Source organism: Ambystoma mexicanum, chromosome 5p (genome assembly GCF_040938575.1).
Source record: "Ambystoma mexicanum isolate Mex_15411 chromosome 5p, UKY_AmexF1_1, whole genome shotgun sequence".
Classification (NCBI taxonomy): Eukaryota; Metazoa; Chordata; class Amphibia; order Caudata; family Ambystomatidae; genus Ambystoma; species Ambystoma mexicanum.
This window is the reverse complement of record NC_090930.1, coordinates 465,053,262-465,078,076: the sequence shown is the minus strand read 5'-3', so window position 1 is coordinate 465,078,076 and position 24,815 is coordinate 465,053,262.

Below are 24,815 nucleotides of genomic sequence, written 5' to 3'. Positions count from 1 at the left end.
CAGGGATGTATTTTAGTATCCTGCCCGTTCAATTTATATATGGCAGAAATAGTTGATTACTTGCAACCGGGTTTCTTTAAAATGCCCAAACTGTACAGCATGAGACCTCTCTGTTCTAATTGATGTGACGATGTTCTAATTTTTTATTGTACTCCCGCAGGTCTCCAACATCTGATTGATGGTTTCTCTGTCTTTGTGGATAAACATTGTCTGAAGATCAATGCAGTCAAGACAAACATGATGCAGTGCTCAAAATGTAATAAAAGTACCACCTTTCTCTGGCAAATTGGTTCAGATCCTGGGGAGAAAGTCGATAGTTTTTTTTGTTTAATCTAAAACAGGTAAACTGAAGCTACAAAGGTGGCTCAAGAGTCGCGTTTCTGCCTTAGCAAACCAACTAAGTGGGATTGATGCACGTTATGGTAAATTATCCATGCGATCAAGTGTTCAGTATTACGAAGGGAAAACGATCCCGAACATATTATACAGGATGGATGTATAAACTTTATTCATCCTAGAATACTTGCCTACTCTTGAGGCTCTGATCTGGAGGAGGGCTCTGTGCTTCCCGGGCTTGGTCCCTGTTCATGCCATAAAATATGAGTTGGGTATCATCTCTTTGCAAGCAAGAGCACACTGGAAATATCTTTCACTCCTAAGGAAGATATTGACAAGGTAATTCATGGAATAAATGTGCGTCGAAAACGGGAGCGCAAGTGTGAAAATGGCAGCGCACGTGTGTCAAAGCCGCGCACGCAGCCGTTCATCAATTCATGGAATGCGCTGCGCTTGAAAAACCAGGGATGTGCGCAAAATCCGTGGGTGGCGCACGCGGGCGCACAAGTCACTAAACGGCGTGCGCGATGCGCACAGGGAAAGTGCTCATTGTGTAGCGCACACAAGAAAAATGGGTGGAAAACGGGGCATAACACGCGGAATGGGGAACAACGCGTGAAAATGTGGGCGTTACGGGGGAAGTATAGAAGGAAAATGCTCGCAACACCCACACGCACGCTAACAACACGTATTCATGTAATCAAACAGGGGAAAGCCGTAATGCGCTAATCCGGAAACACGTACGCCAGCAGGAGGCAGGCGTAGGCGGCCCGTGCAGCATAAAAGTGTGCGCAAACAACAAACAAGCTCATACGCTACAATGAATATACCGTTCCTCACAGCAGTGGTCGTGGGACACCGCAAGAGGAGGAGGATTGCCAGGCCCCGTATTTCTTTACCCATGACCAGCCTTTTTGGGATGCCTGATGACCAGGTGTATGGGAGGTACAGGTTTCCACCACACATAATCCTAGAACTGGTTAGGGAGTGGGAGGATGACCTCACCTCACCCACCCTGTGCTCCCAAGCACTGAGCCCTTTGGAAAAGGTGCTCAATGTACTGCACCTCTTGGCTACTGGGTCATTTCAGCGGACAAGTGCCATAGTTGGGGGTGTCTCACAGGCCACGCAGTCACGCTGCCTACACCAGGTGTTGGCCATCATGACTGCACGGCCCTCAGTCCGCAGGCACAAATATATGCCCAGAACACCTGCAGAAAGGGGTGGCACACTTCCCCAAAGTGCTAGGTGCCATTGATTGCACCCATGTGGCTCTACATCCTCCCAGGGCCACTGAGCTCATCTATCAAAACCGCAAGCACTGGCATTCCATCAACGTGCAGGCTGTATGTGATGCCAAGGGAATCATCACCTCAGTATATGCCAACTATCCAGGGTCCACCCATGATAGTTTCATATTCAGAATGTCACCCCTAAACCGGGACCTGGAAGCTGGGCGGCATGGCGACACATGGCGACACATGGCTAATTGGTGAGTAGAAATGCCTCTGCACATGCATGCATGTCAGACACTGAGAAATGTGAAAACCCCACTAATGACAACCATTATCACCTCCCCAGGGGACAATGCCTACCCTCTGAGCACCTACATGATGACGCCAATTCGGAACCCCACCACACCACCCGAGGTAAGATACAACACAGCCCATATTGCAACCCAGGGCATAGTGGAGTGCTCAAGTCACGCTTTCGTTCCTTTGACCGCTCTGGTGGGCAGCTGCTATATGCACCCTAGTAGTGTGCAGGATCATAGTGGCTGCATGTGTCCTGCACAACGTTGCAACCTGGCGGGGCCTGCCGGTGGACATGGTGGTGCCCCAACATCCCCAACCACATGCACGGCCGCTCCGCATGGGAGGTGAAAGGACACGTGGTGAGGCAGCCGTACCCAGCTTGTGGCAAATTACTTCACCTAAAATTCCACCCCTGTGGAGTGCACACAGGCCTGGCACATACCAGCTGACAATCAATGATGATGACATGGGACAGTCAACTGTCACAACCATACCAGCCTGAGATTGTTCACCTGGAAGTGCTACATGCTGTGCATCCCTAGCTACTTACACCCAATGCTGTGGCAGAAAAAGGCACACATTCATGCAGCCTGAAGGACTACCCCCTTGCAAAATACCACATCAAAATAGTGGCATGTCACCCAACCCCTTCCCATCTCAGCTACCCAACACACTATGGCATGGCATGCAATGTGAACGCAACCAAATGAATGCACAACACATGACACAAGTGTCCCAGAGTGCACTGTCCCAAATGGAAACAGGCCACAGACGATGTGCTCTCAGTAATGAATAAAAAACAAAACACATGAACAAATACTTACCAGCAAGACAAAACATCAGTACAGGATCAAACAGTGGCAATATATGACAGTAAAAAATTAAAGTAGTGCAAGTGTCACAACCTGAGTAAGGCAGCACATCCACCCCTTCCAACTGCAGAGTGTTGCTGGTAGGCAAATGTGTCAGTGTACTGAATATAACATGAACTGCATCTGCAAAGGACAGGGGCTTGTAAAGACATGAAGAAGGTACATGTATATAAGTAAAAAGTCATGGATGTACAACCATATATAAATCCACCATGCAGTGGAGAATTGAACAACAATCCCCACTAGGGATGTATACACAGTTTTGACTACAGACTGCCCACACAACTTATGGGAGCCCAATGTCACTGTGTAAGTTAATGTCACTTGGTCACACCCTTTGTGAGCCCATGGAAAGGGGAAGCAGGAGGGGTGTGTGTGCCAGGAACCCAAGTTTCTAACCCAAAGACAGGACAAGCCTGCATGTGCCCAGCTGAAATACACAGTGGATGCCTACGGGAGCCACACAAAGCAACACACTGTAAAATAAAAAAAATTAAAAAAATCAGAAATGGCCATGTGTAGACCGAGGTGAGGGGGAGGCCACCCAGGAGGGACGAGGTACAGGGTGCACCCCAACACCCACATGCATGGATGTAGAGAAAAGAAAAACCCTCCATGGGCTCATGGCCTGCACGGCTATGCTACAGTGGAAGAACTGTCGTCGCTGTCATCACCCTCTGATGCTATATCAGAAGGTGGCCGTGATATGGGAGGCAGACCACACAAAGCCCTGGCATGCTCCTCCATGGCAGCAAGCATGCGGGTGTGAAAGGTTTGGTTCTGCAGGATGATGGTACGGAGATCCCCATGCAGCACCTCGCGGGTAGCATGCATTTCTGCCTGTATGGCCTCGCGTGATGCCCGGATCTCCTGATTGGTTGCCTGGAGCTCAGCTGAGAGTGTGCGTGTCAGCTGCTCCAGCTGCTGTTCTGACCTTGTACTCCGGGACACCTCAAGTTCACACAGAGTATCTCTGAGGGAGCTGTGTTCTAACCTCAGGGCTTCCCTGTGGGCCTGTGACTCTACAGATATGGCTGTGCGCAGAGTCTCCAGTCCAGCCCATCGCTCCCTGTTGGACGCCAACATGTCTTCCCTGTGTGAGTGGCAAATGAACTCTGTTGCCTGCTGCTGGAGCTCCACCTGCCTTTCAGGGGGGAGAATGGAAGTGGCCACCCTATCCATGGCCTGAGCCATCATTTCACACGATGCCCTCTGTTGTGCTGCTATAGTGTACATGGAGTTCTCCCACACAGTAGTGCCTGGTGGCGCACAGGCCTCCGCGTTGGCGGGCACCACACCTGTTTGGGGCAAGGTGATGTGCACCTTGCTGTGCTGGCACTGCCTGAGGCTGCAGGACTGCATTCCTCCTTTGATCTGCTGGCCCAGAAACAGGAGCAAATATTGTGGAGTGTGACCTGCATCCGTAACCGCCACAGGTGGACTTTCCAACACTGAATGCCCCATAGAGGGGTCTACCCCCAGTGCAGGTTGGTTGGACAGAACAGCATCACTGCCAGAAACACTCACCTGCGACGGGACATATGTCTCAATGTCCGATTCAGCACCTGATTCATAGAGGTCCGCATGATTAATGGGTTTTCACCCACCACCACCCCACGTCCTCCACTGGTGCCCGGTTGTGGCTGTGAGTACTCATGGCTCTGCGCCATCTCCTCCTCCTCAACAGCATCAAGTGCCTCATCACTTGCAAAAACATGAAAGAAAAGTAATGAAAACAGGCATGAGCACCATAGCACACACACATAGGCATGACGAGCCAGACATCCAGTACATAAATGACACATGTCACACATGACAATAACTCTGGCATGCATGCACTGAGTTGGAAGGGGAGGCAATAAGCAGACACTTAGGACTCCAAGATGGAAAACCAACACATGTGCTGCATGCTGGATAGCACTGGCATCACACATTAGCCTGTGAGTGGCATGGAGAATCCACATACATGACACATGCCAGCACACAGATGGCACGTAGCACAGCCATGGCAGATTTGACAAGGACACCCAGATGGTAGCAAATCAGTACTGTCACCCATCCATGTGAGATGGACACCATGAAATAAAACATGCAAAATAGTATGACAAAACACGCATGTGCCACATGCTGCAACAAAGCCAGTGTTGACTGATTCAGTGATGGCAGGCACATGGATACATCAATGGTTGGTCACTTCGACATCACAGAAGACAATTGTCATGTTCACCATTCAAACAGGGCCCCAAAATGATTGTGTGCAGGCCATGTGTAGGTGCACATTACTCAAACAGCCTGATTGGTCAAATCATTCCCATAATAAGGTTCCCATAATAAGGTAAGAAATGTGGGCCATTGTGGGTTGTAATCTATGACTGAAGTATGTCACATTTGGGGCAGTACGGCACAAAAATGTGTGGTAAAAATGCAAATGATTTCATCAATCAGATAGAATGAACAGGAAAACAGTATGAACAGTGTTGTGGCAAGATGACAGTTGAAGGGCAAGTGCAGTAATCAGGTGCAAATTGTCAACTGTGGTCAGACGGGATACAGTGAAACCGAAACCCAAGGCCGGGGAATGGTTTGGAGGGACCACATGGGTGACCCATGGCAGTCATGACTACACAGCCTCACCTGGCACTCAATCAGAACACATCACCCAAGCAACATACACATGGATTGCACACACATGCATGGGCACTCACCGGACATTGCTTCAAGATCTGGTAGGTCTCCCACGCCTTGGATCTGATCCTCTGTGATGAAGGCTTGAGCGATAGACTCATGTTCAGTGAGTTGTTCCTCCTCTGGTGGAGACCCACCGCCAGTCACCAGAGTAGAGGCATGATTGGAAGCCAGCTTGTTCTTTGCTCTGCGTTTGAGGTCATTCCACCGCTTAGAGCAATCATCAGCTGTGCGCCTCACAAATCCAAGGGAACTAATGTGGTCCGCGATGGTCTGCCAGTGCGCCCTACGTTGAGCAGTCGTAGTCTTGCACCCTGCAGTCACCACCATTTTGTGGCCATGGGCCGACACGTAGCCCTCAAGTGTGTCTAGTTCTGCATCATTGAAACTAGGCTTCCTTGATGTGCCGGAGTGGGTAGCCGTGTCTGGGGTCCCAGCCTGTACCGCAAGAGCACCCTTCTTCCTCTTGGAAGGTGGTGCGGACCCTGAGTGACTTACGCTGCTCTGGTTGGTAGGGGCTGAAGTGCAGATGGACTGGGCACTGGAAGTAGCCAAAGGCACGATGACCAAAGGTCTCACTGCAGGCATTGGCTGCTGGGGGATGTTGGCAGGACCAACCTCGGTGTAATGGACTTGGACTAACAATGTCCCAGCTGGGAGACTCGGAGCTGGGGTGGATTGAGCTGCAGCTGCCCCTGCAGCCTCCTCACCCTGGCTACTTGGGGCAGCAGATGACATTGCTGCCCCAGATCCACGTGGCCTGGTGACAGCAACTTTCACCGCCACACGTGGCTTTGACTTGGTGACACGGAAGTCAGCCTGGGAGTCATCCTGTGCCGGTTTGGTTGACAATATGGGGTGGGTTAACAAGGCCTGAGCTGGGATGTTGTCAGCTACATCTCCCCAACCCATTGGGGGGGGGGCATAGGTGTCCCAGATTGGTCCTCCACACACTGGCCTCTTGGGCCACCCTGTACATCCTGGCCACGTCCCCTACCGTGCCCATCTCTTTGAGGTCGGCCACCTTTGCCTCCCTTACTGCTTGGTCGCCTCCCAACCATGGCACTGATGTTGTTGTGCGAATGGGAGGTGCAGTAAACAATTGTCCTGGGCAATTGGGGTGAAAGGGGTAGGGTACTAGATGGAATACATACCCTAGTGCTCTAGCAAGGCTGCCAGTGACCCCTGGGGGAAGATGATGGGTCACGCAACGCTCAGGCACCCCGAAAACAAAATTTAACGTGCATGAGACCCCTGGTAGACCACGTGCGTGGAATAAAGAACCTGCACTACACGGTGGCACAAAGAAACACAAAAATAAGCATACGCGTGGTACACGCAGGCTACAATGACCTCTGAATGGGTATGCGGCACACAGGGGCAACCACAGTTGAAAAATATGTGAGCGACTCACCGTCTGCCTGGAAAAAGAACGTGAAAAAGACGTGCGTGTGCGTGTAGGCAACACCCCTGCCAAAAAAAGAATTGAACGCTGTCTGAGTATACAGTGAGTACGAACTGGAACCGTTGTGAAGTAATCGCATGTGAACCGACAAGAAGTACAAGAACCACCCGCTTGCTCTCCACAAAAAGCACGTACAAGAAAATGGCATCCTACGCGTACCTTTTAACCCAGCCCACACATGCAACCTCGCTTATGTGCGTACATGCTAAGGGCCTTTCCTCCAATTACACGCAGTGACAACCGGACGTGCACTTTTTGCACGTGCAAAATCAACATGCACCCGTGTTGAGGGAAACGCCCTTGCGCATCATGTCACAGACGCGCTTATGAGCTAAGGGCCTTTCCTCGAATTACACGCTGACGTGCAGTTTTTTCACGTGCCAAATCACTCTGTATCAAGCTGGCCATGCAACAACACACGAAACACCACTCTCCTGCCCAGAAGGCCATTTTCTGCCCCCCAGACTCCCAAGCACGCTTCCACCTGCCATCTGCTGCCGCCTGCCTGCCTGCTGGCCACGTGCATTGCTGTTTGGTGCCTGCACGTCTGCCATCTGCAGGGGTCCAATTGCTGTGACCACCCCTGCTGGAACAGAAGACTCCCGATTGGGATTCCAATGCTCCACAGCCCAGCCCCAGGACCCAGTTGCCCACCCACACTTGCCTCGGGGGTTGCCATGTCAGGCACAACACCATCTGGCACCAGTGGCAACCCCCCAGCAGAGAGGCAGAGGGCTACCAGCTTCAGTGCCAATGAAGATGGTATCCTGGTGGAGTGAGCCCCGGGGCAGTATGATGCCCTCTTTGGAAGTTCGCGCGCCGACAATGAAGGACGGAAGAGGATCTGGATGGACATTGTGGCTGCCATCAACGTGGAGGGGGTGGCAGTCCATGACATTCAACATGTCCGGAAGCGCTGGGAGGATTTCAGGTCCAGGACCCTCAACAAGGCCTGGCGCCTCTTGAAGGCAGAGGATGCTGAGGGGTGCCTGGTCCGCCTAACCAACAACCAGATGAGGGTCCTGGAACATATACTCCCAGCGCTCCACCTCCAGGTCCTTGAGAGGCAGACCCGTCCAGAGTCGAGCGGTAAGTGTACTGATTGGACGCTGTGCATGTTGAGGTATGCCAGGAGTGTGCAGATTGCACATATGTCTTTGTAGGCCCATGAATGGATGTGTAGGTACAGGGACATGAGCCTGCCGCATGTGAGTCCTGTCATGTGTGAGACACATCGATGGGTTATGTGTTGGAATGCATGCTGGCCGAATGCATGTGTGGGTGCACACATGTTTAAATTTCTGTGTATCTACTGTGGCATGGTTGTGGTGTCACACATGGATGCTGGTTCCACCTGCATGTATCTGCACTATGTGCATGTGCATGTGTGTATTTGACAAGTGTGCAACTGTGATACACCATGGATGCATGTGACACTGACATGTAGGAGGCTGATTGCCAGATGTGACATGGATGGCGATGATGTCACTGCGACAGGTGTTGGAGATGTACATGTATGTGTGGTGGCGTGTGTGTATGTGTTCTGCATTCCCCATGTGTTGCATGTGATGTCAGGCTAACCTTCGACTGCTCATGCTGTTGTATGTGTATGGATGGTGCTGCCTGGTGCAACATTCCTGTTGATTTGCTCATGATGAAACGATATGTGTGTTGGGGAGTGTGATGCCATGTGTGAAGTTTGACACTGCCACTCATGTGCAACTGTCATGTGTGTATCAGACCATTGTACAGTGCCCTGATGCCTGTGTTCTATCTCTCCCTGTCTGCAGCGTCAACTGATGAAGAGGGCGGAAACGGTGCTGTGGAGCAAAGCGTCAGGGATCGCACCGCCAGCCAGAGATGCAAGGCCCGGCTCCCCTCCCATGTTGTCATCTCGTCGGGGAGTGAGGAGTCTGGTGCCGCGTACGTGGCTGCAGCTGCCGAGGGTAGGTCCAAGAGGCAGAGGTCGGAGGTGGACTCCTCGGCAGCGGAAGGGGCAGCTGAGACCCCAAAGGGTCCGATGGAGGAAGATGGCATGGAGTCATCCAGGTTGGTGGGGGGGTTTGGTTGAGGAGGAGGCCATGGAAGGGACACACACAGGGTCTGGAGGGGGATTCCACTGGTGCTAGTGGTGCAGTCCAGGGGCAGGGACAGGAGGCAGCACAGGCTGCCGTGGAGGTGCCTTTGTGTAATCCTGTCCCCGATCCTGTGTCTGCATCATCCCGCACCAGCAGGGATGCGTTGGTCCAGACCCGTTTTCAGGGAGGGGATGAGCGCACAACAACTGGCCTTCCTCTCCCTGTGGACATGGCAGTCCGGGACCGTGTTGAGCCTGTCCTGGCTGGGATGGTGTTGTGTCAACGGGGCATGCGAGATGACCTGCAGAGTTTTCGTGAAGACTCTGCACGTTATGTCATATGCCTCTTTGACCATGTCGAACTACTAGTACGGGTCACCAGTGCTGGATTCCTCTGTGTGCTGGACCTTGTACCGACCCCCTCCTCAACTGAACCCCCTATGCACCAGTCATCCTCCGTGCCATCTTCTGGCCCAAGTCTCACCTGGGTACCCTGTGGAGCTGCCTCTGACGCAGCGGCCAGGCTGGTGGAGGACACATCCCTGCCACAGTCGGGAGTCGGAGGTCCAGCAGGGGTGGGCAACCCAACAACTGGACCCCAGCAGGAGGAGGACGTGCAGGCATCAAGTGCCAGGGCACAGGCATGGCAGCAGCAGGCTCAAGGTGGGAGCGATGATGGCTCGGGGCCATCAACATCAGAGGGGAAGGCATCGGCCGGAGAGCAGGAGGACCCTGGATTGGGGGTGTCTTCCATGTGGCAGCGGTTGGGCCAGCAAATAGATGTGGAGCGGCGGCGGGTGGAAGAGGCACGGCTCACTATGGTCAGGGCTGAGAACTCCATACGCGGGGCGTTGAGGCAGGCTGAGTGCCTCGAGGCAATTCGCAGGGAGTTGGAGGTGGACATGGCTTTATCCCTGCGAAACCTCAGGGCCATGGAGCAGGCCCGCCTCCAGGACGTGAAACGGGAGTTCGATGATGCCCTTGCCTGGGAAATCAACAAGTGAGCCGTAGGACTTGCCCGCCGCCATTGTATATAGTTAATTAGTGTTAGGTTTCCTTTCTGTGTTTATTTCATTTGGGGCGCTTGGACAATGCCCCACCTTTTTGTATATAGTTGTTCATTAGGTAGGGTTTTTTGTAGGTTTCCTTTCAATAGTTGGGCTCATGGACCCTGGATTTGTACTTGGTATATAGTTGAACACTGGATTTCACTTCATTATTTTTTTATTTTACCATGCATCAATAGATTTGTCTAATTTTTTACCTTTGGATTTGTTTTGAGGGACAGACACTTTGGACCCATGTTCATTCGGGTTGATTTGGGTTCTGCTTTCACACATTTTCTTTCTCTTACTTTGGACATGCAGCATTTTCTTTATTATTTCAATTTATGTGTGATTTCATTTCATTCCCTTGCTTTTGTGTTTAATACATTTTTATTTCATACTTCAATGTGTGGTATTATCTCTTTGGTTTCATGCATGTCACAATGTGGGTTCACTTGCACCCATTGTGTTTGTGTGACGGACATGTATTGATGTGCATACTTGCCATTTGGGATGTATCATTTGATGGGGATTTCAATGTGGGGTGGATGTAATACTTGGTTGTGTGTTTGGACTGGGGTGGCGTGGGGTGGGATTTGGGCGGCCATTAGGCCCATGATTGTGGATCGTGATGACGTGTTGGGGGGACACGAGTTGGGGCCTGCTGGCAGGTGCCTGTCACTGCTGGGTGGGTGGGGGTGCAGGGGGACATGAGTCAGGGCCTGCAGGCAGGTGCCTGTCACTGTTGGGTGGGTGAGTGGGTGGGGGGACATGAGTCAGGGCCTGCTGGCAGGTGCCTGTCATTGCTCGGTGGGTGAGTGGGTGGGGGGACATGAGTCGGGCCTGCTGGCAGGTGCCTGTCACTGCTGGGGGGGTGGGTGGGTGGGGGGACATGAGTCGGGGCCTGCTGGCAGGTGCCCGTCAATGGTGGGTGGGTGGGGGTGCAGGGGGACATGAGTCGGGGCCTTCTGACAGGTTCCTGTCACTGCTGGGTGGGTGGGGGGACATGAGTCGGGGCCTGCTGGCAGGTGCCCGTCAATGGTGGGTGGGTGGGGGACATGTGTGAAGTCTCCCAGGTGCATGGTGCCATGCAGAATGCCTGCGGGGCATGCCCAGGGGTGATAGGCTGCCTGCGGGGCATGGGGAGGGGGGTAGGGACATACCAGGGAGGGACCACACTGCCAAATGGCATGTGTAACTCCCTGCACACCCCTCAGAATACACGTACCCCTCTCGTACTAACGAAAACATGAGTTAAACTTCACACGCACCCCTCAGAATACACATACGCCTCTCGCGCTAGCGAAAACACGTGTAAAACTTCATGTGCAACCCCCGAATACACATACCCCGCTCGCACAAGGCCTGTCATGTGTGATACTTCCCGCACACCCCCAAATACACGTACCCCGCTCGCACAAGGCCTATCGCGTGTGATACTTCCCACGCACCTCCCAAATACACGTTCCCCGCTCGCACAAGGCCTATTGCGTGGGATACTTCCCGCGCACCCCCAAAATACACATACCCCTCTCGCGCTAGCGAAAACACGTGTAAAACTTCACACGCACCCCTCGGAATACACATACCCCTCTCGCGCTAGCGAAAACGTGTGTAAAACTTCACATGCACCCCCAGAATACACTTACCCACTCGCACAAGGCCTATCGCTTGTGATACTTCCCGCGCACCCCCGAAATACATGTACCCCTCTCGCACTAGCAAAAACATGTGTAAAACTTCACGCGCACCCCTCAGAATACACGTATCCCTCTCGCGCTAGCGAAAAGGTGTGTAAAACTTCACGCGCATCCCCAGAATACATGTACCCCGCTCGCACATGCCCTATCGCATGTGATACTTCCTGCGCACCCCCGAAATACACATACCCCACTCGCACAAGGCCTATCACATGTGATACTTCTCGCGCACCACCGAAATACACTGTACCGCCCTGTGAACTGGTGCAGGGCTAGCACGGCCCTTTGCGCTGGATTGGAAATTTCAATGCCCTTTCATTGCGCAAGGGGCGTTCTTGGGGGCGTAACTGCCGCTGCGGAAAGTTCTCTGCACCAGCGTTCAAAATGGCTTTGAAATTCCATGAATACGCGGTGCGCCAGAATGCTGTTTAGCGCACACGGCAGGCGTACACTGGCGCACGCTCCCTCTCTGCGCTGCTCACGTGCGCTGCCTCTGCGCTGAAATCTATGAATTTCCCCGTGAGTTCCACCGAAGGCTCTTTGTAGACCTAAAGTTGATTTTGGAGGAGAAAGGCTGTGTTTTAGTACATGATATCTATTAACTCTGCTGTGATTTTCTCCAAAAGTCTGGTAGATCCCTGAAAAAACTTATTGAAAACCTGACTAAAGCTACAAATTCTTTATTCAACCAGGATTGGATTAGTATCATTGAGAGTATGTACACATATTCATCTCTAAACCATCTGCAGGAGGATCACAAACAATTGGGGTTCTTAGCACCCTATTAAGCAATCTACACAGATAAGTCTATTCAGCACCTGTTCCTTTGTTTTCGTTGGAACCTTGGTTTGACCAATCAGATTTTTGTCAGATATGACATGCTGTCTGTCGAACACGCCACGTGTAGATTTTGTAATGAGATTTTCTGGTCTCATGTACTGCGATACTGGGTTGTTTGCTATAGGTGAAGAGGAACTGGTTTGGAAGTGTTGCTTAGCAGGCCATACCACATCCACAGTAGTGGCAGTAACTGGTTTCTTAAAACCTTTGTAGCTTGAAACAACTAGTTATAACACATCTAGCTCTGATAGGGTTACACTATCCTCTAACTAGCGGGAAACATTATGATTGTATGCTGGTGTTTTATTTTCTTTGGTTTTTAATACGTTGCCATTTAATTGTTTTTAGGAAAACAAAACAAAATTGTACATATGTATGTATTTGATGTATTGTGGCTGAGAGTGTTCTTTAAATTATTTGTATGTTTTTTTCTTCTTTTTATATTTATTAATTATGACTGTTACTTAAATGTTAAAAGTACATTTTTCTTCTTTTATTTACCAAATAACAATAAAAAAATAATAAAAAATAAAATACAAAAATAATGACAATACCTAGTAGTGGTGCAAACACGTGGGCACTTGATGCCAATAACTGGCAATGGTGCTACTACTGGGACTTTTGAAATTTCTACATCCCAATGTTGTGAATAACTAGGTCTTTGACAGCAATATCTGGCAATAGTGTGAGCGCCTGTCCTTTTAGTAGCAACGTATGGCAATTGGGTATGTAACTGGGCTTTTGATAGTTTGACCTGGCAGTGGTGTGAGTACTCAGGCTTCAGATCACGACATGTGGCAATGGTTTTTGTACCTGACCCTAGGATGGCAAAACCTGATAATGGTTTATGTATCCTGCAATTTAATGTTAATTCCTGGCAATGGTGTGAGTGCCTGGTATCTGTTGGCAATACTGAACACATAACAGCAATACACACCTGGGCATACAACAGAATGTATTGCAAATAGTGACAATAATAGGGCAAATAGTGACAATAATAGGTTCAAATATTTGACCATATAAAGGCATTACCTGGTACATGCTCTCAAAATGGTTTCAATGTTATTTCAGTACCTAAGGCTACAATGCAATACCTGGCAAATTATAAAATGGGGGCTATAAGTAGCATCATGCAACGCCTGAGATGGGTGCCCTGGCACTTTAATGGCAAAATGCACATAATGTGGAAGAACTTGGGCATAGAAGGTCAGACCTAGTAAATATGTGTGTGCCTTCTCAAATGAGTGTAAGACCTGACAATGATTAGAGTACCTGCACATACAATGGGAATACCTGTTGCATGAAACAGTAACTTCCATGCATTGTGAGTACAAGAGCATATTAAGGTAATTGCTGGTTATGTTGTGAGTACCTGGACACATGATGACAGTACACGATAAATTATGACAGTGTCTGGCCAATATGATCGCAATGACTGGCAAAAGCTGTCAGAACCTGATTACAGAATGGAAATTCGGGGCAAAACATAAAGTGTGTTTACTCTGCTTAAGCCAACCTACCAAGCATCGTGTCACAATCCCATCATTTTAGCAAGATACTACTTTTAAACAGCCAAGAATAAAACAATCGTAAAAATGACTTGCCTTGCTTCTCAGCAAAGATAAATACAACATGGTGTATTTACCATGGAGGAGGAGAAGGATGCCGGCGTGCAGGGATGGACGGACGGGCGAGCAGGGTCTTGCGGAATCATCACAACAGCCATTTTAAAACGCAGGATGCTACAATTTAGAACCCAGGCAATTTGAGCAAGATACTACTTTTAAACAGCCATACAATCAAACAATAATAAAACATGACTTGCCTCACTTCTCAGCAAAGATAATAAATCCAACACAGTGACAGAGGGCGAAGTACAAGTGGGGTGAGGGGCCGGGTATGGCTAGGTGTTCGCCCTCACTGAGCTGCCGGAGGGTGGTCTGCGCTTGCCTCACAGATGCCTCCTGGCACGTGCAGTAAGAGGTCTGTTGCCGAGGTGAGGTCTTGCTGTGCTCTCGTCTAAAAGTTTAAAGGTGGGGTGGTTGCTGATTTTCCGGGGCCTGCCGCCGCGCCACAAGAGACACGGTCCAAAAATGTAATGTGCCTTGGTAGAATGCATTTATGCTGGGCAGTAAGGTACTTTGTGGTGCCGGTGGTCGCTGGGCCACGAGTGCAGTGTACAGTCGTGCCCAGGGTGCCGTATGCCCACAGTGCAACATGCCACACTGTGAGGGTCAAGGGGAGGAGAAATGCCTGATTACGGCACCATGTATAGGAGGGAAGTCTGGATGTACGCTGGCACGCATGGTTGGGGGCCGCATTTTGTGTGCTCAGTGAGTGTCCTGAGGAGGATACATGGGATGTGCGTCGGGTGTTGGGAGCCCTGGAATCATCAAGCAGTCATCTTAAAATGCAGGATGCTATCATTTATAACCCAAGCAAGCAGAAATAAGAGTGCAGTAGGTGAAAAAAAGAATGCAGGTACACATTCAAAAACAGTTCAACAGAAAAAACAAACAGCTTTACCTCTCTCTTTCAATGTCAAAATAACAAGGCTACTTTGTGGAAACAAGCACAGTCTCCAGACCCAATAAAATCATACTGATATCACTAACATACTGCACATCAAATCAGGTATTGCTTAAAACACAAAACACTAAACCAACACCCACAAGTAAGTACATGGATATTTTCATAGACATTGTGGGACAAAACTTATCTATAACAGTAAGCTGTTTATTTGTAAAACACAATAAAAATATATTACATAACTTAAAAGAACTAGTGTATATTTGTTAAAGCAAAAAACAAGTAAAATTACTTTTTAGAAACCTTAACATATAGCAGTCACCATTTTGGAAGTACAAATACAGGGAAAGAGTGCAAAAGCGGTGTGGTTTTGGGTTGGGCTGGGCGGAAATGAATGGAAAATCAAATAGATTTCACTTTAAATGATGGCTAATCAAACAACACCAAAATCCTTTGTAACCATCCACATATGTCATCTCCATTGAAAGGCATTACAGACCCTGTTTCGCAGCTCCTATTTGAAGCTCTTATTTCAATGACAATTGCCATTAAAAAGGACATCCCCTCCAGGAATCCTAGCATCCGCTTTTTAAATATTTTGTGAGGCACGTTAACCTGTAAAATGCCTTGGTGTATTGAAAAAAGAAAAACATTTGTTTTTTAATTGTAGATATCTGTCACCTCAAAAAATCAAAATATCCCAATAGGCATAGCTCCAGGAGTCCTTCGACCCCCCCCCCCTAAACATACCTCAGAAAATGCAATTCACCAGTTTCAAATATATTTTGTCACACCCTCTTCCATTCACTTAGGCTTGCTACATCTCCTGCCTTGGCAGGCCTGTAAGCAGGTGTATATGATTGGGGGGTCAGGGGGAAGTGGCTAGGCATTGGTCCTAGTAATCATAGTAACCAAAAAGTGACAGGTTTAAGGTTTTAAATTAATCTGAACCACTGGCACTACTCTGGGCAACTGTAACGCCCCCTGGTATCCACAGGGATGCCACTCAGCCTTTTTGGACCTCCTACGACTTCAAACCCTTCCCTGGAATCTGTTTGACTGGAGACTGGGCATGAAATACAGGATTGACAGAGTTTAACTCTATTGTCTCTGCTTGCTTGACCCTCTCTTCCCTTGGGCACCAAACCTTCCCCTTTGTCCACTCCTCACCTTGCTTTCTTGTGTGGTGCGCTCTCCGTCCTGCCCTTCAGCGCAGGGGTGCGTTGACTGATTGGGGCTCTATGCTGACTAGTTGCTTCATTGGCGCAGGCCCAACGGAATGGGCTTGCTGTACTTTCAGCCCGACCGGTAGGTTGAGAGATTCTTATGAACTGTCCTTTTGACTCTTGTCTCTTCTATAACGTGTCTCACCTCCCTTAGGTGTTGGAGAGGTTCGGAGATGGTGTCGTGCTGCTGAGGGTAGCCGAGCACTAACGGTGAGTGAGAGCGCGATACGCAATGCTGCCCGCTCTTCCTTGTATTGACCAAAGTTTTTCTCTGTGTCCTTTTCAGGTGCTGCAATATCCCAGCGTGGCTGCCGACTGAGAGGGTAAGGTACGGTGATTAAGCGCGATGTGCGGCGCTTCCTTATGCTTTCCGGGCTAACCTGAAATGTCTTTTCCCCTTGCAGGTCAATGAGATGCTCTGGAGCTGAAGTTACCCCAAGCGGCTTGAGTTCAGGTAAGCGTTTGACTCTTCTTACAGTTTTTCTTTGAGTAAGCCAATATATGGAGAATGCTTTTTAATGTCTTTTCTTTTGTGCATTTTTTTTCCCTTAGGATGCGGCGTGCCGAGATGGAGATGACACCACCATAGCTGCCCACGGGACCAGAGGGGCGATGGATGGAAGCCGACTGCTCCCCAAGGTAAGTATAATATTAATGCTGTTCTTGTTCTTGCAGGTGCGTGGGATGCGGAGGAAAGGCGAAGGCCTTCAGGAGACCGATCCGAGCACGGTGTGTGTCACGCTGCAGGTGCAGAGAAACGCAAAGCGTGTTTCCCGATCTGGGCGTGGTTTAAATAGCTTCCAGGTATCCCAGGTATCCCTGGGATGAACCACACCCAAAATGCTAGACTGCATACTCAGTTCAAGGAACTGAGTTATGTGGGGGCATCTATCTTGCCCATAATGCATTACAAGTTCAATGCCAAGTGCTTCTTTAAAGCTATGTGTGAGCCTGGCACCACAGGCGCCTGGTTTGTCTCCAGGTGGGTCTCTGATAGGATGGAGAGGCCCTTAAGGGCCATATAGGGGATTGTGGCCTGGCACCAGCCTGATGTCTCAGAGGGCTGAGGGCAGGAGTCATGACAGCACTCCCCCCCCCAAGGCCCCTCTCATGGTGGTTCTCCTGTCTGTCCCTGGTTTGGTTGGATGGTTTTGATGGAACCTTCTAAGCAAGCAAGGTGCATGGATATACTTGCAAGGTTCCCATGTTCTGTCCTGCGGACCATACCCTTTCCAGTCCACTAGATAGTATAGATTAGATCTGACATACTTTGAATCCAGGATGTCCTTGACCTCAAATTTTGTCTCTCCATCGATCACTACGGGCTTCGGTGGTGTTGTAACGCGGGTCCCAGGCTGAACAGGTTTTAAGAGAGATACGTGGAACACAGGATGAATCTGCATATTAGATGGTAAGGCTAGTTTAACTGCTACTGGATTTATCACAGAGGTGATAGTGAATGGACCTAGGTATCTTGGACGGAAAGTCCGGGTTCCCTTAATGGGCACATGTTTAGATGCCAACCAGACTTTGTCTCCGACTTGGTAATTGGGAGCTTGTACTCGGTGTTGGTCAGCAAATTTCTTCTGTGGATTTTGAGCTTGTAGTAAGTGTTCATATGCCCTTTCAAAGGTTTGAGAAATGGTCGTGTGCAAGGTTTTAATTGCTGGCATTTCCAAGGTTGTAGGAAAGTGTAATTCGGAAGTGTGTGGATGCCTGCCATATATGTTATAAAAGGGCGTCTGCCCAGTGCTAGTGTGTAGAGAATTATTATAGGCATATTCAGCTATCCATAATAGGTCTGGCCAGCTTTCTTCAGCTTGGTGTAGCATACAGCGTAGATACTGCTCGAGCGTTTGGTTAGTTCTCTCCGTTTGACCATCCGTTTGGGGATGGTGACTGGTGGATAGTTGGATGTCGATTTGGGCCATAGCCCATCACTTCCTCCAGAAGTTGGACACAAATTGAGTACCTCGATCTGAGACCAGAACCGAAGGAAACCCATGGAGCTGTACGATGCGTTCGAGAAACACCTTTGCCAGAGTGGATGCGTTTGAGAGACCCGTAAGAGGAATGAAGTGTGCCATATTTGAAAACAGGTCCACAACCACTAGGATGGTGTTAAACCCTTGACTGGGTGGTAAGTCAGTAATAAAGTCGAGGGATAACGTATGCCAGGGTGCTGGTGGAATATCCAATGGTTGTAAGAGTCCAGCCGGTTTCTGCTTGGATGATTTGTTCTGTGCACACATTCCACAGGATAAGATGAATTGGATAATGTCTTTACGCCACGTGGGCCACCAGTAACTCCGTTTTACCTTGGCTAGGGTTTTTGCAATTCCAGGATGGCCTTCGATTAAAGAATCATGATAACCGGACATGACTTGTTCTCGTAGTTCTTGGTTTGACAGGAATAAACGGTTCTTCAAGTAGGGCAACTGCTCCTTTATTGTGTGATGTTCTCCTTGTGAATTCCACTCTTGTAATTGCTCATAACTCATCAAGCTTTGGATTTTTTCATGTAATTCATTCTGGGTTATGGTTGCTGTGATTCCTAGGAGTTTGTCACTTGGAATGATGGCTATCGGGTCCAGGGTCTTGTATCCCTGTTCATCGACACCCATAAGGGAAAGAGCATCGGCTTTCCTGTTTTTAACTCCTGGTCGAAACGTGATCATGTAGTCATATTCAGCGAAGAAAAGGGCCCAGCGCAGTTGTCGTGAAGATTGAGCCTTTGCTGTTTTCAGGTACTGGAGGTTCCGATGGTAAGTTATTATCGTGATTGTGTGTCTGGCACCCAGAAGATAATGTCGCCAGGCCTTAAAGGCTGACTTGATGGCTAGGAGTTCTTTGTCCATGATAGCGTAATTGATCTCGGGGGGTGTGAATTTATGCGACCAGTAGACAACAGGATGTAAATAACCCATTTCTGGGTCTTTTTGTGAGAGGACGGCTCCCATGGCCATATTTGAGGTGTCCGTCTCCACCACGTCCGGGAGGTCTGGCCGAGGATGGCGGAGAATCGGGGCAGAAGTGAATCTCATCTTGAGTTCCTGGAAAGCCTTTTCTGCTTCTTCTGTCCAGTGAAACTTTTTATTACATTTTCTTAGCAATGATGTGATTGGATGCACTATTTGTGAGAACCCCGGGATGAATCGGCGGTAGAAGTTTGCGAAACCCAACATGCTCTGGACTCCTTTGAATGTATTTGGCGATGGCCAGTTTAGGATAGCATCTACCTTGGGTACATCCATTCGGATTCCATTCGGGCTGAGAATGAAGCCAAGGAATTCCACCTCGGAGACATGAAATGAGCACTTTGCGAGTTTGGCATAGAGCTGGTGTTGGCAGAGTTTTGTCAGTACGGATCGAACATGCTTGACGTGGTATTGCTTTGATGCAGAGTATGCTAAGATATCGTCAATGTATACTAGGGCACAGACATCAATTAATTCCCTTAAGACATCGTTCATGAAGTATTGAAATGCAGCGTGCGCATTGCAAAGGCCAAAGGGCTTTACTTGATATTTGTACAGGCCATGCTTCGTATGAAAGGCGGTTTTCCATTCATCGCCTTTTTCTCTCGAACGAGGTGATACGCTCCTCTCTAATTTTGATCTAATTTTGTGTAGATTTGGGCGTCTTTGACTTGCTCAAGCAGTTCAGGGATAAGTGGCAAAGGGTAACGATTTTTTACGGTGATCTGGTTCAGTGCGCGATAGTCAATGCACGTTCTCAAGTCCCCTTCCTTCTTCGGTACGAAGAATAAAGGACTGGCTACAGGAGACTTCGAGGGACGGATGAATCCGTTTGCCAGGTATTTGTCTAGATAGGAATTCAGGTGCTTGTTTTCTGGTTCAATGAGTGCGTAGATTTGTCCACAAGGAATCTGTGCGCCCAGGGTATCAGGTTGATCTGGCAATCGTATGGTCTGTGCAGAGGTAGTCTATTTGCTTGTTCCTTCTGAAATACATCCCGAAAAATCCTGATATTCACTTGGTAAGGTACTGGTTTCCACTGTTCTAAGAATGGAAATCCTGGTATCAATTGGCTGTCTCCCTTGGCGATAACAAGTGTGAGCGCAACTCTCAGAAAAGGTCAACTCTTTTTTTCGCCAATCTATTCGAGGATTATGAGCTACCAACCACGGCATTCCTAAAATCAACCAGAACTGAGGTGCCTTGATGAGGTCGAAAGAGATAGATTCCTGGTGTCCATCCTGTCATAGTAGGGTTAAAGCTGCAGTGCATTGGGATACTGGACCAGAAGCTATTTCCGTGCCATCAACAGTGGTAACGGTGTCAGTGGTTGATTTAGGGCATAAAGGAAGACCCATCTTTGTTGCGAGATCTTGGTTGATGTAGTTTCCAACGGCTCCGCTGTCTATGTACGCTCTTACTGCGTGCATCCGAGATGGTTGTTGGTGATTGACCAAGATCACTGACAATGCAAAATGGGAGCTCGACAAGTGGACCCCTACACTTGCCGGGTTTGGCAGTTTTCCGATTCCTTAGTGGTATCTTCCTTGACCGTGGTCCCTACTGTTCTCTTTGGTGGCTTCACTGGGCACTCTTTAAGGAAATGGCCTGACCTTCCACAGTACAAACATAACTGCTGCTGTCTCCTTTTATCCCTTTCAGCCTTAGTCAAGGGGGATCTGACTCCCCCGATCTGCATTGGTTCCCCAGAGCTCTCTATTGTCCGAGAGACATTGTCCTTTGAACGCACATACATAGGGCGAGGGTCCGGTCTGGTGCGGTCTGCTCTTCGGTCTTGCAATCTATGATCTAAATGAACAACAAGGTTAATAAATTCTGCACAGTCTTTCGGGGGGACTACCACTTGTGCGACAACATCTTTTAGCTCTCCCCGCAGACCCCAATGAAATAGCGTGGTTCTATTCTCCTCAGGCCATTCTGCTTCAACTACGAGTCTATTGAATGTGGCTATGTATGTTAATAGGTCTTGGTTCCCTTGACGAAGGGACAAAAGCTTGTTGTCTAATGCCTGTCCATGAGTACGACGGGCGAAGAGTTTCTCCATCTCCTGCTGGAACCCTTTGAAGTCATCTAGCAAAGGATCATCTTGATTAACAAAGGGCACTGGCCAGTCTGCGGCACTACCACTCAGATAGGATAGCACGAAAACGACCCGTGATTGGTAATTTGGAAAGGCCCCTGGCCTGCAAAGGAAGTGCAGACAGCATTGGTTAATAAATGTTGCATACTTCTTGGGATCTCCTGTGAATCGCTCGGGCTGGGTCAAAGGAACTGCCCCATGAAGGGTTATCTGAACAGGGTTGGCTGAGGGTACTGGCATTGAAGACACGTTACCTGGTAACAGTGCATGTCCCGCTTGTGACTGGAGAAGTTGCCGGCTTAAATCTTCAGTACGTTCTTTAGAAACTATCAACTCTCTCCTCAAGTTGTTGGTCTGCTGCCTGGCTGCGTGCACTTTGGCAGGTAGCTGCCTCAACATTTGGGCTAACTGGTCGGTTTCTGATGTTTCCATGACATCCAGGTGGATTATGGTGTGAGTCTTTGCGTTCTGTAATGCTCACCTGGTATCCACGGGGACGCCAATCAGCCTGTTTGGACCTCCTATGACCTCAAACCCTTCCCTGGAATCTGTTTGACTGGAGACTGGGCCTGACATACAGGATTGCCAGAGTTTAACTCTATTGTCTCTGCTTGCTTGACCTTCTCTTCCCTTGGGGACCAAACCTTCCCCTTTGTCCACGACTCACCTTGCTTTCTTGTGTGGTGCACTCTCCGTCCTGCCCTTCGGCACAGGGGTGCGTCGACTGATGGGGGCTCTACGCTGCCTAGTTGCTTCACTGGCACGGGCCCAACGGACTGGGCTTGCTGTAACTTCTGCCCGACCGGTAGTTTGAGAGATTCTTATGAACTGTCCTTTTGACTCTTGTCTCTTCTATAATGTGTCTCACCTCCCCTAGGTTTTGAAGAGGTTTGGAGATGGCGTTGTGCTGCTGAGGGGAGCCGAGCACTAACAGTGAGTGAGAGCGCGATGCGTAATGCTGCCCGCTCTTCCTTGTATTGACAAAAGTTTGTCTCTGTGTCCTTTTCAGGTGCTGCAATATTCCAACGTGGCTGCCGGCTGAGAGGGTAAAGTACAGTGAGTAAGCGTGATGTGCAGCGCTTCCTTATGCTTTCCGGGCTAACCTGAAATGCCCTTTCCCCTTGCAGGTCGATGAGATGCTCCGGAGCTGAAGTTACCCCAAGCGACTTGAGTTCAGGTAAGCGTTTGACTCGTCTTACAGTTTTTCTTTGAGTAAGCCAATATATGGAGAATGCTTACTAATGTCTTTTCTTTCGTGCGTTTTTCTTCCCTTAGGATGCGGTGTGCCGAGATGGAGATGACACTGCCTTAGCTGCCCACGGGACTGGAGGGGCGATGGATGGAAGCCGACTGCTCCCCAAGGTAAGCATAATATTAATGCTGTTCTTGTTCTTGCAGGTGCGTGGGATGCGGAGGAAAGGCGAAGGCCTTCAGGAGACCGATCCGAGCACGGTGAGTGTCACGCTGCAGGTGCAAAGAAATGCAAAGCGTGTTTCTCGAGCCAGGCGTGGTTTAAATAGCTTCCAGATATCCCTGGGATGAACCACACCCAAAAGGCTAGATCACATACTCAGTTCAAGGAACTGGGTTATGTGGGGGCATCCATCTTGCCCATAATGCATTACAAGTTCAATTCCAAGTGCTTCTTTAAAGCTATGTGTGAGCCTGGCACCACAGGCGCCAGGTTTGACTCCAAGTGGGTCTCTGGTAGGAAGGAGAGGCCCTTATGGGCCATATAGGGGATTGTGGCCTGGCTCCAGCCTGATGTCTCAGAGGGCTGGGGGCAGGAGTCATGTTTGCAACCTTCTACACAACAATTGTTTAGTCCATCTACGCCATTGTAAAAGGGACCCAGCCATATGCAAATCAGTCAGTTACTGCCACCAATGAGAGCAGCCCAGCCCGAACTGCTATCCCAGGTCCCCTTTCCATGGAAACAAAGCAACCCCAGACATGCTTCGACCCTGCTGAGCCTCATCAGTGAGGTGCAACTTGGTTCTCTATGGTGTAGCGAGCAAGGGACGCAAACCTTTTAGCCATCACCTGTTTTGTTTTGCATAAGTCACCCAGAGTGGCACAGGTTGCCCAGATGTGGATCCCGAGACTGCTGGGTCTAAAGATCCAAGCTTGATGATGCACAATGAGGCTGAAGCATGTCTGGGGATGCTTGTGGTCTCTTGCAGAAGGGATGTGACCAAGCAGTTCAGGCTGGACGACCCCTTTTGGGGTGGGACCAAGTCTGATTTGCATATGGTATTTCCCCTTCTCTAATGGCTTGGCAGTCTGAAGAAAGATGGTCTGGAGGGTTGCCCAGAGCAATGCCAGAGGTTGGGATTAATTCCAAACCTTTCAACCATCACCTCTTTTGTTTTGCCTAGTAACCATAGCACATTAACATGTTGGATTGGGAAGCCCGGCTTGCCTGGAATGGTGTTCTAAGTATGCAACCAATGCTGCATTTTAAAACACAGTTTTGGCTAAAATGAGGCATATGTAGGGCGCTTGGATGTAGTGCTTCTGAAGCAAACTATCGCTTTCCAATCTACCTACCTCTGCCGAACCAATAGCGTTTTCCACCACAGAAGAAAATACCATAAATTTTCCATCAGACACAACCAATGCTCATTATAAATAATGTCAATCCTAGACCATGCACAAGAAAAATATCACTATCAGAATACCGGTGCTAGAGAATATGAAAATGGCAATGCCGAGTATCGGCCACCAGGGGGCGCACGGATGAGTTCAACTTCTGTGTGAGCTCCATGCTCCCCTGGTCCCATAAGTGACTTGAGCCCCCACTTGTGGACCCCCATCTTGGGATAACTTGGAGAATCAGTTGTGGGAACTTGACCCCCCTCCAAACGACTGCAAACCTGAAGGAAATCGGGGCAGGGAAAGCAGAGAACTACGTTGTGCAATTTCAGTCCCCTGGCCGCAGCCTGGTTCGCACGTTGTCTCCAAAAGTAAAAGGGAATTGTGCCCGTAAGCGCTGAGGAGAGCAGTACACAGCCCCAGGAGAGGGACGATTGTGACACCACTTTGTGCTACCTGAGGAGGCTTCCACCTAAGGGGTGCACCGTGGAGGGAGCGAAGGCCTCCGGGTGGCACACTGTACCCCCGCGGTTCCATCGGAGAAGTGGCATGTGACGGGTGCACTTGAACTGAATGGACCACTGTGGAGGGTCCCCAGCTGGCCCGGGCCAACCTCTGCGGTGACCGACCTTCGTTCCCTTCTCCCCTCCAGGTACCGAGGCGAGAACGACATCCCGCTGCAGAGCGGGCGCCAGCTGAGGTTATGTGTGGCCCCCGCTCTTTACGAGTTCGCAAGCCCTGGGGATTGGCACCCATTCTGCTGGCCCACCCTGAAGGGGACCATCCGACTGGTCCTTCCTCCGCTGTGGCCGCCGAAACTGGATTTAAAA